Source organism: Panthera tigris, chromosome A3 (genome assembly GCF_018350195.1).
Source record: "Panthera tigris isolate Pti1 chromosome A3, P.tigris_Pti1_mat1.1, whole genome shotgun sequence".
NCBI classification, from domain to species: domain Eukaryota; kingdom Metazoa; phylum Chordata; class Mammalia; order Carnivora; family Felidae; genus Panthera; species Panthera tigris.
In genome coordinates this window covers 81,898,604-81,911,229 of record NC_056662.1, presented here as the reverse complement: position 1 = coordinate 81,911,229, position 12,626 = coordinate 81,898,604, and the positions used below count along the sequence as shown (strand labels likewise).

General features: G+C 47.7%; 1 long non-coding RNA gene across 1 annotated transcript; it reads right to left on the bottom strand.

Moving 5' to 3' along the window:
- Window positions 1-1,841: 1,841 nt before the first annotated feature.
- Window positions 1,842-12,142, bottom strand: LOC107181245. Its single transcript, XR_001512060.2, has 3 exons — window positions 11,936-12,142; window positions 8,585-8,709; window positions 1,842-1,997 (listed from the first exon to the last, which is right to left on the bottom strand). It is a non-coding gene; the product is annotated as an uncharacterized LOC107181245 (long non-coding RNA).
- Between the last annotated feature and the right edge of the window lie 484 nt (window positions 12,143-12,626).

Here is a 12,626-nt window from a genome sequence, read left to right as displayed (position 1 = left end):
GAGTGATAGGGGGTTATCACAGAACATTCCCATCCTTTTGTCAGAGCCTGAGAGCCCCTTGGAGCAAATGACTCTACAGAAATTCAATCAGAATGGAAGAATAGGCAGAAGCAAACTGAGGGGCAGGCTGGGAGCTATGTCTCCCTCACAAACATTCTCCACACTGATAGGTACTAATCTAGTAAAAAGAAATAGGACAATGACATAAAGTACATAGCCAGTGGCTGGCACATAGGAAGTGTATCAGTTAGCTCTTTCTGTTTAACCGTCCAAAACTTAGTGGCTTAAAACAACAACCATTATTTAGCTCATGATTCTGCAGTTCGGCGTATTTAGGCTGGCTCGCTCACTCTCTGCAGTCAGCTGGTCTAGGATGGCCTCCGCTGGGGCCACTCCTCTGCACACCGTGGCCCCTCTTTCTCTGGCAGGCTAGCCCAGCCCATTCACACAAGTTCCCAGAGAGAAATAGGCGCGTTCTCCTGAGGCGTAGACTGGGAACCGAACACACGCTATCTACTGCACTGTCCTGGGCAAAGCAAGTCACTAGCACAGCCTGAATTCAAAGAGTGGAGAAACAGGCTGTAGTCATCTTGCAAAGCGGTGCTTACAAAGGGAATGAGGAAAGATTGTGGCCATTTGTGCAATCTACTTCTGCGGACACCGGTATATTCTGTGAGTACGTAGAGTTTTTCTACCATTTCCAAAAGGAATGATATTGACGTGTCAGTTGCCACGCCTAGGATGAAAACACACTCGAAAAGCAAGACCAGGGGCGCCTGGGTGGCGCAGTCGGTTAAGCGTCCGACTTCAGCCAGGTCACGATCTCGCGGTCCATGAGTTCGAGCCCCGCGTCAGGCTCTGGGCTGATGGCTCGGAGCCTGGAGCCTGTTTCCCATTCTGTGTCTCCCTCTCTCTCTGCCCCTCCCCCGTTCATGCTCTGTCTCTCTCTGTCCCAAAAATAAAAAAAAATAAAAATTTAAAAAAAAACAAAAACAAAAAAAAACGTTGAAAAGCAAGACCATCAGACTGATACAGAAGGTAGTCAGAGGGTAACACCTTTGTTCATGTGCTGGTTTCCCCTAAAGCCAACCCTCATGCCCAGGGTCCCTCCTCTGATCCAGCCTCCCTTCCCCCTCCCCTTGATGGGAGGACCTGGGTGGGCCTTACCCAAGTCCAGAGGCCTGCCTTCAAGACATGTGTGGTTAAGGTGACTTTTTCCATCTTTCATGAAGCTCCCCATCTAGCAATCCTGTGTCCTTGTTTTCTGCTGTCTTCTTGGAGTCATTTCAGTCTCTCCGGCAAGAATGAACCCTCTGTCAGTTAGAGGTTCATCACCTTGATCTGAAATGTCTATGTCCGCCTTATTTGGTAGTTAGTAACATGTGGCCAGGGTCCATGAGGTCACCCTGTTTCTCAAATTGGCTGGATATTTGGAGACAAGTGTGAAGAAACCCAGGCTCTGTCTCAATGTGTACTAACTAGCTTCTGTCGCATTCTCAGGTGAGACAAATCTGTCTAGTGATTTCCCTTCAGGAGTGGGAAACGTATCCCCTCTTCCTTCTGATTCCCACCACCAGTGTTATCCCACACATATGTGCGATGCACTCATAGAACTGCATGGTTGTTTCTTCAGCAGAGCAGATACTGTTGCTTCTCATCTTCATCCACAACTGTCTTTTTCGTCACCCTTTCTAGCTCAGGGTGAGCGTGGGACATCACAGTGACCTGTGAGATGGAGGTAAAGTCAGCGAAGTGAGACTTCCAGAAAAGCTTGTTTCCCTGACTTGAAAAAAACAAAACAAAACAAAACAAAACAAAAGGACCAATGAGCCCTTTGCCCTTCCTCCTTCTTCCCACTGGGAGCATTGCTGTGAGGCCAGGAATTGCAGCAGCTATTTTGTGACCATGAGGACTAGAGTCATGAGCCGAGGATGGTAGAGCAAAATTACAGAAGAGGCCTGGGTATCTGATGACGTATTTCAGCAGCTGCGCCAGCCCTAGGGTTAAACAAGTTAGTGTAAGTCAACATTGGTTGGATTTTCTTCTCATTTGCAGCCAAACAAATTCTTTACTGTTACAGGCAGGATCTTTACTGGTTTCAAAGGAAAGTAGATCACAGAAATATAACTGAGAGAGCGGAGTATTTCTAAGGAAGTTCCAGAAATATATCAGTCAGAGAAATCACTGTCCATTTCAGGCTTCAAGTTTCTACTATAACTTGCCCAGAAGGGAAATAAAGCAGCATCGAGGAGGGTTAGGAGGCCACTCCCTGAAACATATTGTATTCTATTAAATCGCAGATGCCATCAGTTGTAGAATGCAGCATCGTCTTATGTATCACTGTGAAAGAAAAAAATGTTCTTAAGACCACCACTAATTATAGGACACATGAACTCTGATTTCGGACATTTTAAAGTGGAGGGGCACCCTAGAATCAGTGAGATATAGCATGTATTTGCTCCTTTGATTATTGCCTGCCGTCCCCATTAGAGGTGACTCGTTCTCTGCCGAGTCCCCATACCTGGGATTGGGTCGGGCACAGAACAGACTCCTTCCATAAATATTTGTTATTGCATGAATCAGGGCTCAAGTCCCTGCCTGTCCAATAACTTCTCATGCCACCCTGGCTGAACAAAGCATTTCCCTTTGTGCCTCGTTTCATCGTAATGTAGTTTAACTGAACCTCACCAGCACAGGAGAGATAAAAAGCCCCACATAAATGGAAAGCGGACCCACACTCTGCATCACCATGGCGATGCCTCCCAGCACCTCAGATGGATGCAGAAAGGCCTCATTCTCCATCATCGCTAGAAACCCCACTTTCCCCAGGGCCTGATTCCTTCTAAGGCTCTGGGATTAACCCTTTCCAGCTGAGACTTTTCCAACCCTTTGGGTTACTCAGTGTGCTCCCTGAAAATGGACAAGAGCAGAGGAAATATGCAAGCGCGTTCAAGCACAGAGATGGAGTTTTGTAACTTCCCTGAATTTCTCCAGGAAGTCAACATGCCAGTGTGTCATTGACACAAAATATCTTTCAGTAACATCAGCCTGCATCTCTCAGAGGGATAGTCTTGCCTAATCAAAATCACTGAGCTGAGGAGGAGGAGGGCTATGTGTGCCCTCAGAAACAGTAAAGATAATGGTAATAACTTACACATAGCAAGCGACAAACCCTTTGTATATGTCTCCTCATGTAAACGTCAACAAAAACTTGTGGGATAAGAAGTATCATTTTCCCCTTTTTTTACAGGAAGAGGCATAGAGATGTTAAGTCACAGTAAGTAGCCCAGCCTGGCTTTGAACTCAGAGTCTGTGCTCATTATGGTCTACTGCTTTGTAACTGCCTTCCACCGGGTACCTAGGTCACGCTAGGCTTTGTGCCTGGCACCAAGGCACAGAGAGGAATAAAGCCCAGTACCTTCTCTGAAAAAGTTCATGCTCTGGTGGAGAAGAGAGGCCTGCTGACAGAAACAGGCAGAGATGGGTACACAAAGGGTCACAGGGACACAAAAGAACGAGAAAAAGGGCTGCGCCTGGGGGCAATCAAGGAAGGCTTCACAGAGGAGGTGGGTTTGAGCAGGGGATTGAAGAGAAAGTAGGTATTTGTTTAGTAGACAAAGGAGGCTCAGAGGATCCCAGGGAGCAGCTTCTTGAAGGCTGGATCTGGGGAAAGGGAGGAGGCAGAAGTCAGGGCTGAAAATAAGGGAAGGGGCTCCATAGGGAGAGAGTTTCCCTGCCTTGGTCAGGGAGCCTGGGAAGGATATAATCAGCAGAGTAACAGGGTTGCCTTACATTTTGGAGAGAGTTTTCAAGTATCTGCACTGGGGTGATTGTGGGGAGAAGAAGAGAGAACCGCATCAGAGTGGACCGTGAATATTATGTTCCATGAATAACACGGTCAAATGGAGACGAGAAAGGTGGACTGACACGTAGACCAATTTCGGCTTCAAGTAGAGAAGGGGATGGACATCCATGCCTACAAGACTCTCACACAAACTGTGTAGGCCTTCCGTATGTTCACGTGGAATGACAACGGTTTCTGGCAAGGTCTCTACTCCCACTTCTAAAACACCACCATTTATCTCTCTGATGCCTGAAATTCCACCTCCAGATACTACTCCTCTGGGTTAAACGCTGACCTTACTTTTTCAGGGTTTTCTTGTTTTTTCCAAAGTGATTCTTTTACTTATTTTTTAAATTTCCAAAGTGGCCTACGTTTCTTACAGAGAAAGGAAACTTAAAAACATACTGAAAAAAAAAAAAAGAAAGAAAGAAAGAAAGAAAGAAAGAAAGAAAGAAAGAAAGAAAAAAAAACATACTGAAGATGTCCTATGTTTCCTTCCTGACTGTGGCTGAGAAAAACAAAAACAAAAACAAAAACTCCTCCATTTCCTAGACTTTTTTTTTTGTAGTCAGGTGTGACTATGTGACTAGATTCTGGCAATGATGTAAGCAGGAGTGTTCTGTGGGACTCCTGATAAGGCTGCTTGAAGGGATTTGACTCAGCAGGAAGTGGGAGAGAGCTTTAGTCTTTCTTTTCTTCCTTCCAGCCTGCAACCCAGTGTGATGTGATGACTGGTGCTTCAGCAGCCATCTTGGATCATGAGGTAAATTTGAGGATGTTAGCCACATACCAAGATAGTGATCAAGAGGCCACACTAATACCAGTCCCTGGACTGCTCAACTCTTAGATAGGAAAGAAATACTTTTCCATGTATTAAGCTGCTCTTATTTTGGTATTCTGCCACATGCTGCTGAACCAAATTTGGTATGACACATGAACCATGCTGTCTTTTAGAGAAACTGGCCCAATTGGAATCACCTATGGGCTATACGAAGCCAGGTCCTCCCTCTCAGGACTTAGGAATTAGGTTAGAAAAACTCTAGTTAGTCGGTGTTGAGGCTTGACATAGAAAGTCACACACTTGTGAGGTTCTGAGGCCACCATTTTAGGACAGCCACTATGGGGCCGTGTGCTGATAACTGCATGTTTTTTTCACACAGTCTGCTGAGAGAAAAGATTGAAGTAGACACAGGCAGGAGAGATGAGAGACCATGGAACCCTGGAGAGTGAGAGAGAGTTGGAGACGGCAGCTACCTGAGAACATTTCTGTTCCCTTGAGGTCATAACTGTACTATCTGCAATCAAGTTTCATGTGAATGCCAGTTTCTTATTAATGAGCCTTTTCTTTTAAACCTAAGCCAGCTTGAGAGCACCAGGGTGGCTCAGTAGATTGAGCATCTGACTCTTGATTTTGGCTCAGGTCAGGATCCCAGGTTCACGAATTCAAGCCCCCGCATTGGGCTCCGTGCTGAGAACGTGAACCCTGCTTGGGATTCTCTCTCTCCCTCTTGCTCTGCCCTTCCCCTGCTCTCTCTCTCCCAAATAAATAAACTTAAAAAAAAAATTCTCTCCACTCACACTAAGATAAAAAGAAAAAAAAAAAAAAAAAGAAAAGATTAAAAAAAAATGAACGTAAGCCAATTTGAGCGAATTTCTGTTTCTTGCAATTAACAGACACCTAACACAACCCTACAACCTGACCTGTAATTTCCTTTTTAACTTTCTAGGTTCCCTTTTAAGATGCAAATGCTCCTGAGGAAGTAATGCCTACGTCACTAACGCTTTAGGACAAATGACTTGTCATCTTCCTGAGTGGAGGAAGTGAAGCAGGAGGCTGGCAGCACCAGGAGCTGCGGGTGAGCAGATATCCAAGGGGTGGGCCTTTCCAGGGACAGACCTGCCCGTCCTCATGGTTGTGCTTTGGCTCAGCCCTGCATCCAGAGCTCTCTCCCTGCCCTCAGGTCTGCAGGAGTTGGCTATAAAATTCCTGGAGAGAGCTGTTCCAAAGCACAGGGGTATAATACAGAAGGTGAAGAATTAGCTGGAAGTCTGATCTCTTCAGACCGGGTCTGCAGCCCGTACCCAGTTCCTCAGAAATTCAAGACTGTTAATTTTTGCTCCATCTACAAAGAGTATGGAATTTCTTTATTTTGTTGCACCAAAAACTTGCCATCCCACGATTTAGTCATTTCTCCCACCTTCTCATGTCCCAGGTGACAAACTGTTAATTAACAAGAAGAAAAAAAAAAAAATCAGCATTCCTAGTTACCTACCAAAACAAGTGGCTTTTTTAATGGCTGGCTTTCGGGAAGGCTGTCGAAAACACCTATACCCTCAAAGCAAGTGCCCAAGCCACACTTTACTTGAACTTACTTATACCCTTTCTCACTCCACAAGGGATCTGAGGGGGCTGTCAACTTTCTGTGTCATCAGATTACTCCAAACCTATAATGAACACTGGCCATGTGCAGAGGGCTAGAAATAGAACAATGGCACACATGAATCAAACGCTTACTGTAGGCAAGCATTGTGCTCAGGGATTAACTCATTTGGTCTGGGAGAGGTACTTCCGTGTTTCACTGAGTCGACATTACCGTCCTTTGGGAGTTGCGTCATTACGCACCGTCAAGAAAGAAAAAAAATCTGTCAATTACCTGGAAGATGCAATACCAGTCAGGATATGGAAGAGTGTGCTGTGAAAACAGAACCCCAAAGTTCAATGGCTAAAGAGGCTTATGTTCCTCTCTCCCCTTAAATGCCTATTGGCCCCACATTGTCTTCACCCTGGGACAGCCTCTATCTGGAATTTTGCTGCCTTTTTTGTTTGTTTGTTTGTTTGTTTAAAGTTTATTTATTTTGAGAGAGAGAGAGCACTCACCCAAGCAGTGGAAGGGCAGAGAGAGAGAGAGAGAGAGAGAGAGAGAATCCCAAGCACGCTCCCCACAGTTAGCACAAGCCTGACGTGAGGCTTGGACTCACGAACGGTGAGATCATGAACTGAGCCAGAATCAGGAACCGGACGCTTAACAGACCGAGCCACCCAGGTGCCCCACTAGCTGTCTTTTAAAGCTTCACCCAGGATGTGACACATGACACTTCCTTACACACCCCATTGGCCAGAGCAAGTCACAGGGCCACTCCCCCCAGCTCAGCAGATGGGATGCATGCTCCTGTAGAGAGGGGCATTGTAGCAAACAGTATTACAATTCCCTATTTCTGTATCGATTGGAAGACATATCCTGCCATAGCCCAGTTCCAGGGATATTAAAAGGTAAAAAACTGTACATCCTGGAGTGATGAAAAATGGAACTACCATACCCAGCATACAGGTGAGGAAAGGAGGCTCAGGTGAGTCACACAATGCCCTTGAGACCTTGGAGTGAAAGAGCAGAGGCTTCAGCCCAGGTATTGCCAACCCCACCTTTAACTCGGCCCCAGTGAACCCTCATGGAGGTGCAGGGTCTGTCAGGTGCTGGGGAAGCCTTGGGTACCCCTAAATTACCCTCCATGTATTAATCTCTTTCTTAAAAAAAACTAAACAAAACAAAAAACCCCTCTTTTCTTCAAATGTATTGAACTAGCACTAGGCTAGCTACGATACTGAGGACTAAGTCTTTAGTTCCCTTAAACAAAATGTCCCAGGTCAGCCAGGGGTCAAAAGGAAGATTCACAGAGGTCAGCTGTTAGCTGTGGAAAGAAAGACATGCACTCAGAGGCTAAGATACACGTGACCCCTTCCAAGACAGGGCTGGCCCTGACCCTGGTAAACCATCCCATAAAGAGATGACTATTTACTCTAGGCAGAGGCCTGGTGGGTGTGGGTCGAGTGCCAGGAAGCCAGTGAGCTGGCCATTGGAATGTGAGTGTGGGAGGGGTGGGGGGAAGTGGCCACTGGCTTCCACTGAGTCACAGAGGACTGAGTCCGGGAGGGTGGCTGGCCCCACTTGGTGCAGCAGGAAGAAGCAAGGTCAGAAGAGTCAGAGGTTGGGTGGGGCAGGGAGGGGAGGCTGGCTGTCTCAGGCCCCAGCGGATCTCAGAGGTGGCTGGCAAGCAGGCCTCTGATGAAAACACTGCCCAGCGAACACCCCCCGGGATCCAGTTGGTGATCCAGAAGGCTCCTTCTGGGATGTAAATCAGGGTTGCCATGAGAACATCCAGAACCTTGCCTTTGTCTGGTTTGAAATTCTAAAGTTGCTGGGCTAGGGCGTCCAGTACAGATGCTGAAAAGTAAGACTTAGGGTCCTTCAGCTGCCACTCCTCCCCAGGGCGAGAATCTCAAGCATGAGCAAGCTTCGAGACATTTTAAAAATGGGAAGTAAGAAAAGCTGAGGCTTAGAAGCCAGTCGAAAGAATAGAATGGTTGGAGGGGATGCGGACAGAATGCGAAAATGAAATAACGCCAGCTATAGGACGGACTGCTGGTTAGTCACGGTGTAATGTGAGTGTGCAGTCCCAGCTCTGCTTTATAAAGTGGAAAGGGATTACCGTGGAGAGAGGAAGTGTGCGGCCAGTCAGACAGCTGCCGGCCTCCTGCAGAGCTCAGGGCCCTGCCTTCACCAGCAGAAACCCAAGCTCCCTGCCCCAGGACCCGTGGAGAGAGAGTTCGCTCCTGCCCTCTGCCCCACGGGCCCCCAACCTCCACAGCACTCTTCTGGACCCACCCTCTGGCCTGTGTGGCCACTATCCCTGCTCCTGTCTCTGTAGAGCCTTCTTTCTCCTCCTCCTCTTCCTCCTCCTCACCTGGGCCGCTCGCTCTCCTCTCCATCCTTCAAGGCCATCCTCCAGAATCACTCCAGCCCTCACTGAACACTGCTGTGTCCATTCCTGGGGCTCCTTTGACTACAAGTGTGGGCACCCGGCTTGCACTGGTGAAAAATAAAAAGCAGGGAAAGCAGATGACTAGGGAATGGAAGCGTTTTCCTCAGCCTTCTTAGGGCCCCTGGCCGTGTCTGAAAATTAGACTGACAAAGACAGGTTAACCGCAGAAAAGCATACAGATTTAGTTCATCTAAGTCTTGTGTGACACAGGAACCTTCATAAGGAAATGAAGACCTGAAGAAACCTGAGTATTTTATGCTAGGTTTGACGAAGAGTGGACAGTCACAGAGGAGTAAGATAAAGGAGTAGAGGAGTATGAGGTATTGTAGTAAACTGGGGGGAAACTTAGTAAGGCCTCGTTGTAGGGTTCTTCTTGGCGTCCCTTCGTCATCAGAGATAAGGATGCTTCTTTTGGGGTGCTGGGGTGGCTCAGCTGATTGAGCGTCTGACTCTTGATTTCAGCCCAGGTCATGATCTCATAGTATGTGAGTTCAAGTCTCAAATCAGGCTCTGAGCTGACAGCATGGAGCCTGCTTGGGATTCTCTCTCTCTCCCCGCCTTTCTCTCTGCCCTTCCCCAACTCACGATCTCTCTCTCTTTCTCTCCCTCTCTTTTTCTCAAAATAAATAAATAAACAAAAAAAGGATGCCACTTTCCTCTGAGTATAGCAAGGGCACCTTGCACATGAGGGTTTTATGATTTGTTTCAGGGAACAGTCTTGGTGGTGGGGGGGGCGGTGGAGGGGAGGGTGGCACTGGGAGTGACTTTCCTGCTTCTGCTTTTTTCTCCCCAGTTCCCTCAGGCTAAAATATTCAATATGCTAAGATGCCATATTTTGGGGTAGCATGTCCTTCCCATCATAACCAACCTGAGGAAACTTCCAAGCTAGATCCTGTGGCCTCAGGGTGGAGGTGGGGGGCTGGGAGGATGCTGGTCAGCTAGAGACTTAAACTCCATCTGTCTGTCTCTCCCTGCCTGGTGCCTCCTCGTATGTTTTTCTCTTTAGGTTCGTTTCCTCCTGTCAAGCTGGCTGCCCCCTAAGGCAGGAACATGGCCTTGCTACTCCGTTTTTCCCCTTCCATCCTCAAAACGAGAAGTGACCTCTTCCTGTGCTACCTGGTGGCACCCTCCCCAGTGGCTGGGGCTGTGAAGCCTTTGAAGAGAATTGGAAGGCGGCTGGGGCTCAGAAGCCCAGGGCAGTCGAACCGCACAGATCATTATTGTCATATCTGCTAATGGTTGTGGGTGTTGAGGCCTCACTTACTCTGTGAGCTCCTCGTGGGGCTCCTTTCCTGTGCTTGTTGTGCTGTCCCCCAATAAGCGGGCCCTCAGTAAATGTTTGCTCGCTGGCTGATGAACTGTCAACACCCACAAGCCTGGCCAGGACCACTGATCACTGAAACGAGACCTAACCGTGAAGAATCCTCAGATCTTAGAGTAGAATCCTCAGGATCTTCCAGGCTCTTTGGAAATCCAGAATAATCACGGGGGGTCCAGACCTCCTCCTGCTGCATTGCCACCATCAAGAATGAAGAGTGCCTCTCCCAGCCCGGGGCTCCCACCCCTCTCAGGGCCCAGAAAGGCAGCTTTCGTAGAGAGGTCTCCCTGGGCCAGTCCAAGGATCCCTGTTCATTTCCCTCCCACCAAAGATCCCAACCTTAAGGGCTGGGATAAAAATGGCCAGTGAGGGGTGTGGCAGCGGGCACAGTTCCTTTAGCAGAGGTGATATCAAAGTGTATTATAGAAGACAATCAAGGGTTATAATTTGTCATTTAATGCATCCATTTGAGGGGTGAGAATTTCTGCGGCTTTCGGCTATGTAATTGCTCTTTTTCCCACCCCGACATCCCAGGGTTGCCCAGCAGCGCCTCCTTGGTTCACAGCCAGCCTCTCCTCCCCACCTTCCTCAGCCCTCTCTCCTGAGAGCTTGTCTGCAGATTCAAAAAGCAAGGCGGGCTGCACTCACTCCTCAGTCTGTGAGCATTTATTGATTAATCTGTCAGTCGATAAGTACTTAGTGAGCATGTGTTGTGTGTATCAGTCATTGTGCTGGGGGCTAAGAGGACCCCTGAGAAGTGTAAAATTGGACCCACTCTCCAGGAGCTATGTCTACACAGGGAGATCCCTGAAGACACATGATACTGGACTGGATGGTCTTAAAGGTTCTTCAGGGCACTAATATTATGTGGTTATAGACCAAGTGATTAGGTTTGGGCCAGGCTCTGATGGATGGTGGGGTCTGGCTACCTGTTAGAGGGTAGGTGGGGGGGGGGGGAGGGGTTTATTATATTCCAAGGACTGGGAAAGGCAAGAAAATGAGAAAGTACAAAGTGTGTTCGAGGCTCAGGGGGTTGACATGCTTGGATAGAGGATTTTTCTGAAGAAATGACAGGTTTGCTACAACACTGGTTAGAGCTAGTGAGTATATAACATATCTCAGGCAGAAGAGAAACAGGGAGAATTTGAGCAGGTGAAAACCTACAGTTGAATAGTTTTTACAATGGCGTTCAGACCCTACTTGCCCCCTGCTGCCTCTCTGATGGACACTGTTGGCTTTGCCCTCAACGGCCACCTCCCTCCTCTTTCTTTTTAACAGAAATCTTGGGATCCCAGACTTCAAGTACTAAAACTAGAACCACCTTGGGTAAACTGGGATGGTGGGTGACCCTATCAGGGGCTGTTGAAGTTGTTGGGAAATGCACCCCAAAATGAGGCCATTCCCAACACACAGTCTCTAACCTCTGCAGCAGGTTACCCGGGTTTGGCGATCCTATTACCCAGTCTGGCTAGCCTGACAGCATTTGCCCCCTTTCTCCACAGCACTGGCTTGCAATCTTCACCATGGCTCTCAAATTGCCCACCGGGCTCCCACTGTACTCCCTTTGCAGCTGATTTCCAATTTCACAGAGGAAAGAGAGACCATCAGCCAGAAAGCCCCCCATTCTCCTGCATCCTCAGAATGCATCTCCTTTCCTGCTGCCAGAAGAAGCCTTTCTCCATCTCAGTGCATTCATCAGAAATCCAGAGGCCACCCCCCTTCCCTCTGCACCCACCTATAGCGATCACCCTCTCTCACTCTCCCTCCAAGTCTCATCTGCTGCCTGTTTCTAACTTTCCCGTCAGCCTGGCCTCTGCTTCACCCTTGCTCTTGCCAAGATCTCAAAGGACCCATTACCGGACTCCTCTCAGGCCACAGCTGGCTGCCCACGGCGCTCCTGTTGACCAACCCCTCCTTGAAGCCTGCCCTCCTCCCTTGGCCGCACCCCTTCCTACCTCTGGCTGTTCCCGTTCGGTCTGTTTCTTCTCTTTCTTTGCACTAGAAACATTGGTCTTTCCTTCTCTCCTCAATTGTATTCACTTCTTTCGGATAATTCCATCTATAAATATGGTTTCGACTGTTACCAAATCCTGACAACTCCTCAATCTGTAGCTCAGGCCAAGACTTGTTTTCTGTGCCCTGACCTTTATGTGTTGTGAAGTCATCAGTGTGATTGTTAAAGTCTGTGATTTTGGAGTCAGATCTACGGTTGAGTCCTGGCTTATCAGCTGCGTGACTCTGGTCAGGTGTTTAAGCTCTCTCTGTGCTTCGCTTTTCTCAGTTGTGAACCAGAGATCATAATATACCAACCTTATGGGGCTGTTGAGAAGATTAAATAAGATTATGTAGAATGCTTAATATAATGTCTGGCTCATAGTAACAATCAATGCAGTTATTTTTATAGCATTCGGTTGCCTATTACTTTTTTTTTTTTTTTTTTTTGAGCATTTGTGTCCTGAACTACCAGGCACTAAGCAATGGAAATCATTCAATCATTAAAAACAAAAAAATTTAAAGCCCCATGGGGTGGGTGTTGTAGTCTCTCTGCAGGTGAAGAAACCGAGGCTGAAAGACAAAGCATCTCGTATCAGGTCACAGCTCGGCAGAGGCCAAGCTGGCCTTTGAACAGACTGATGCCAAAGTCCT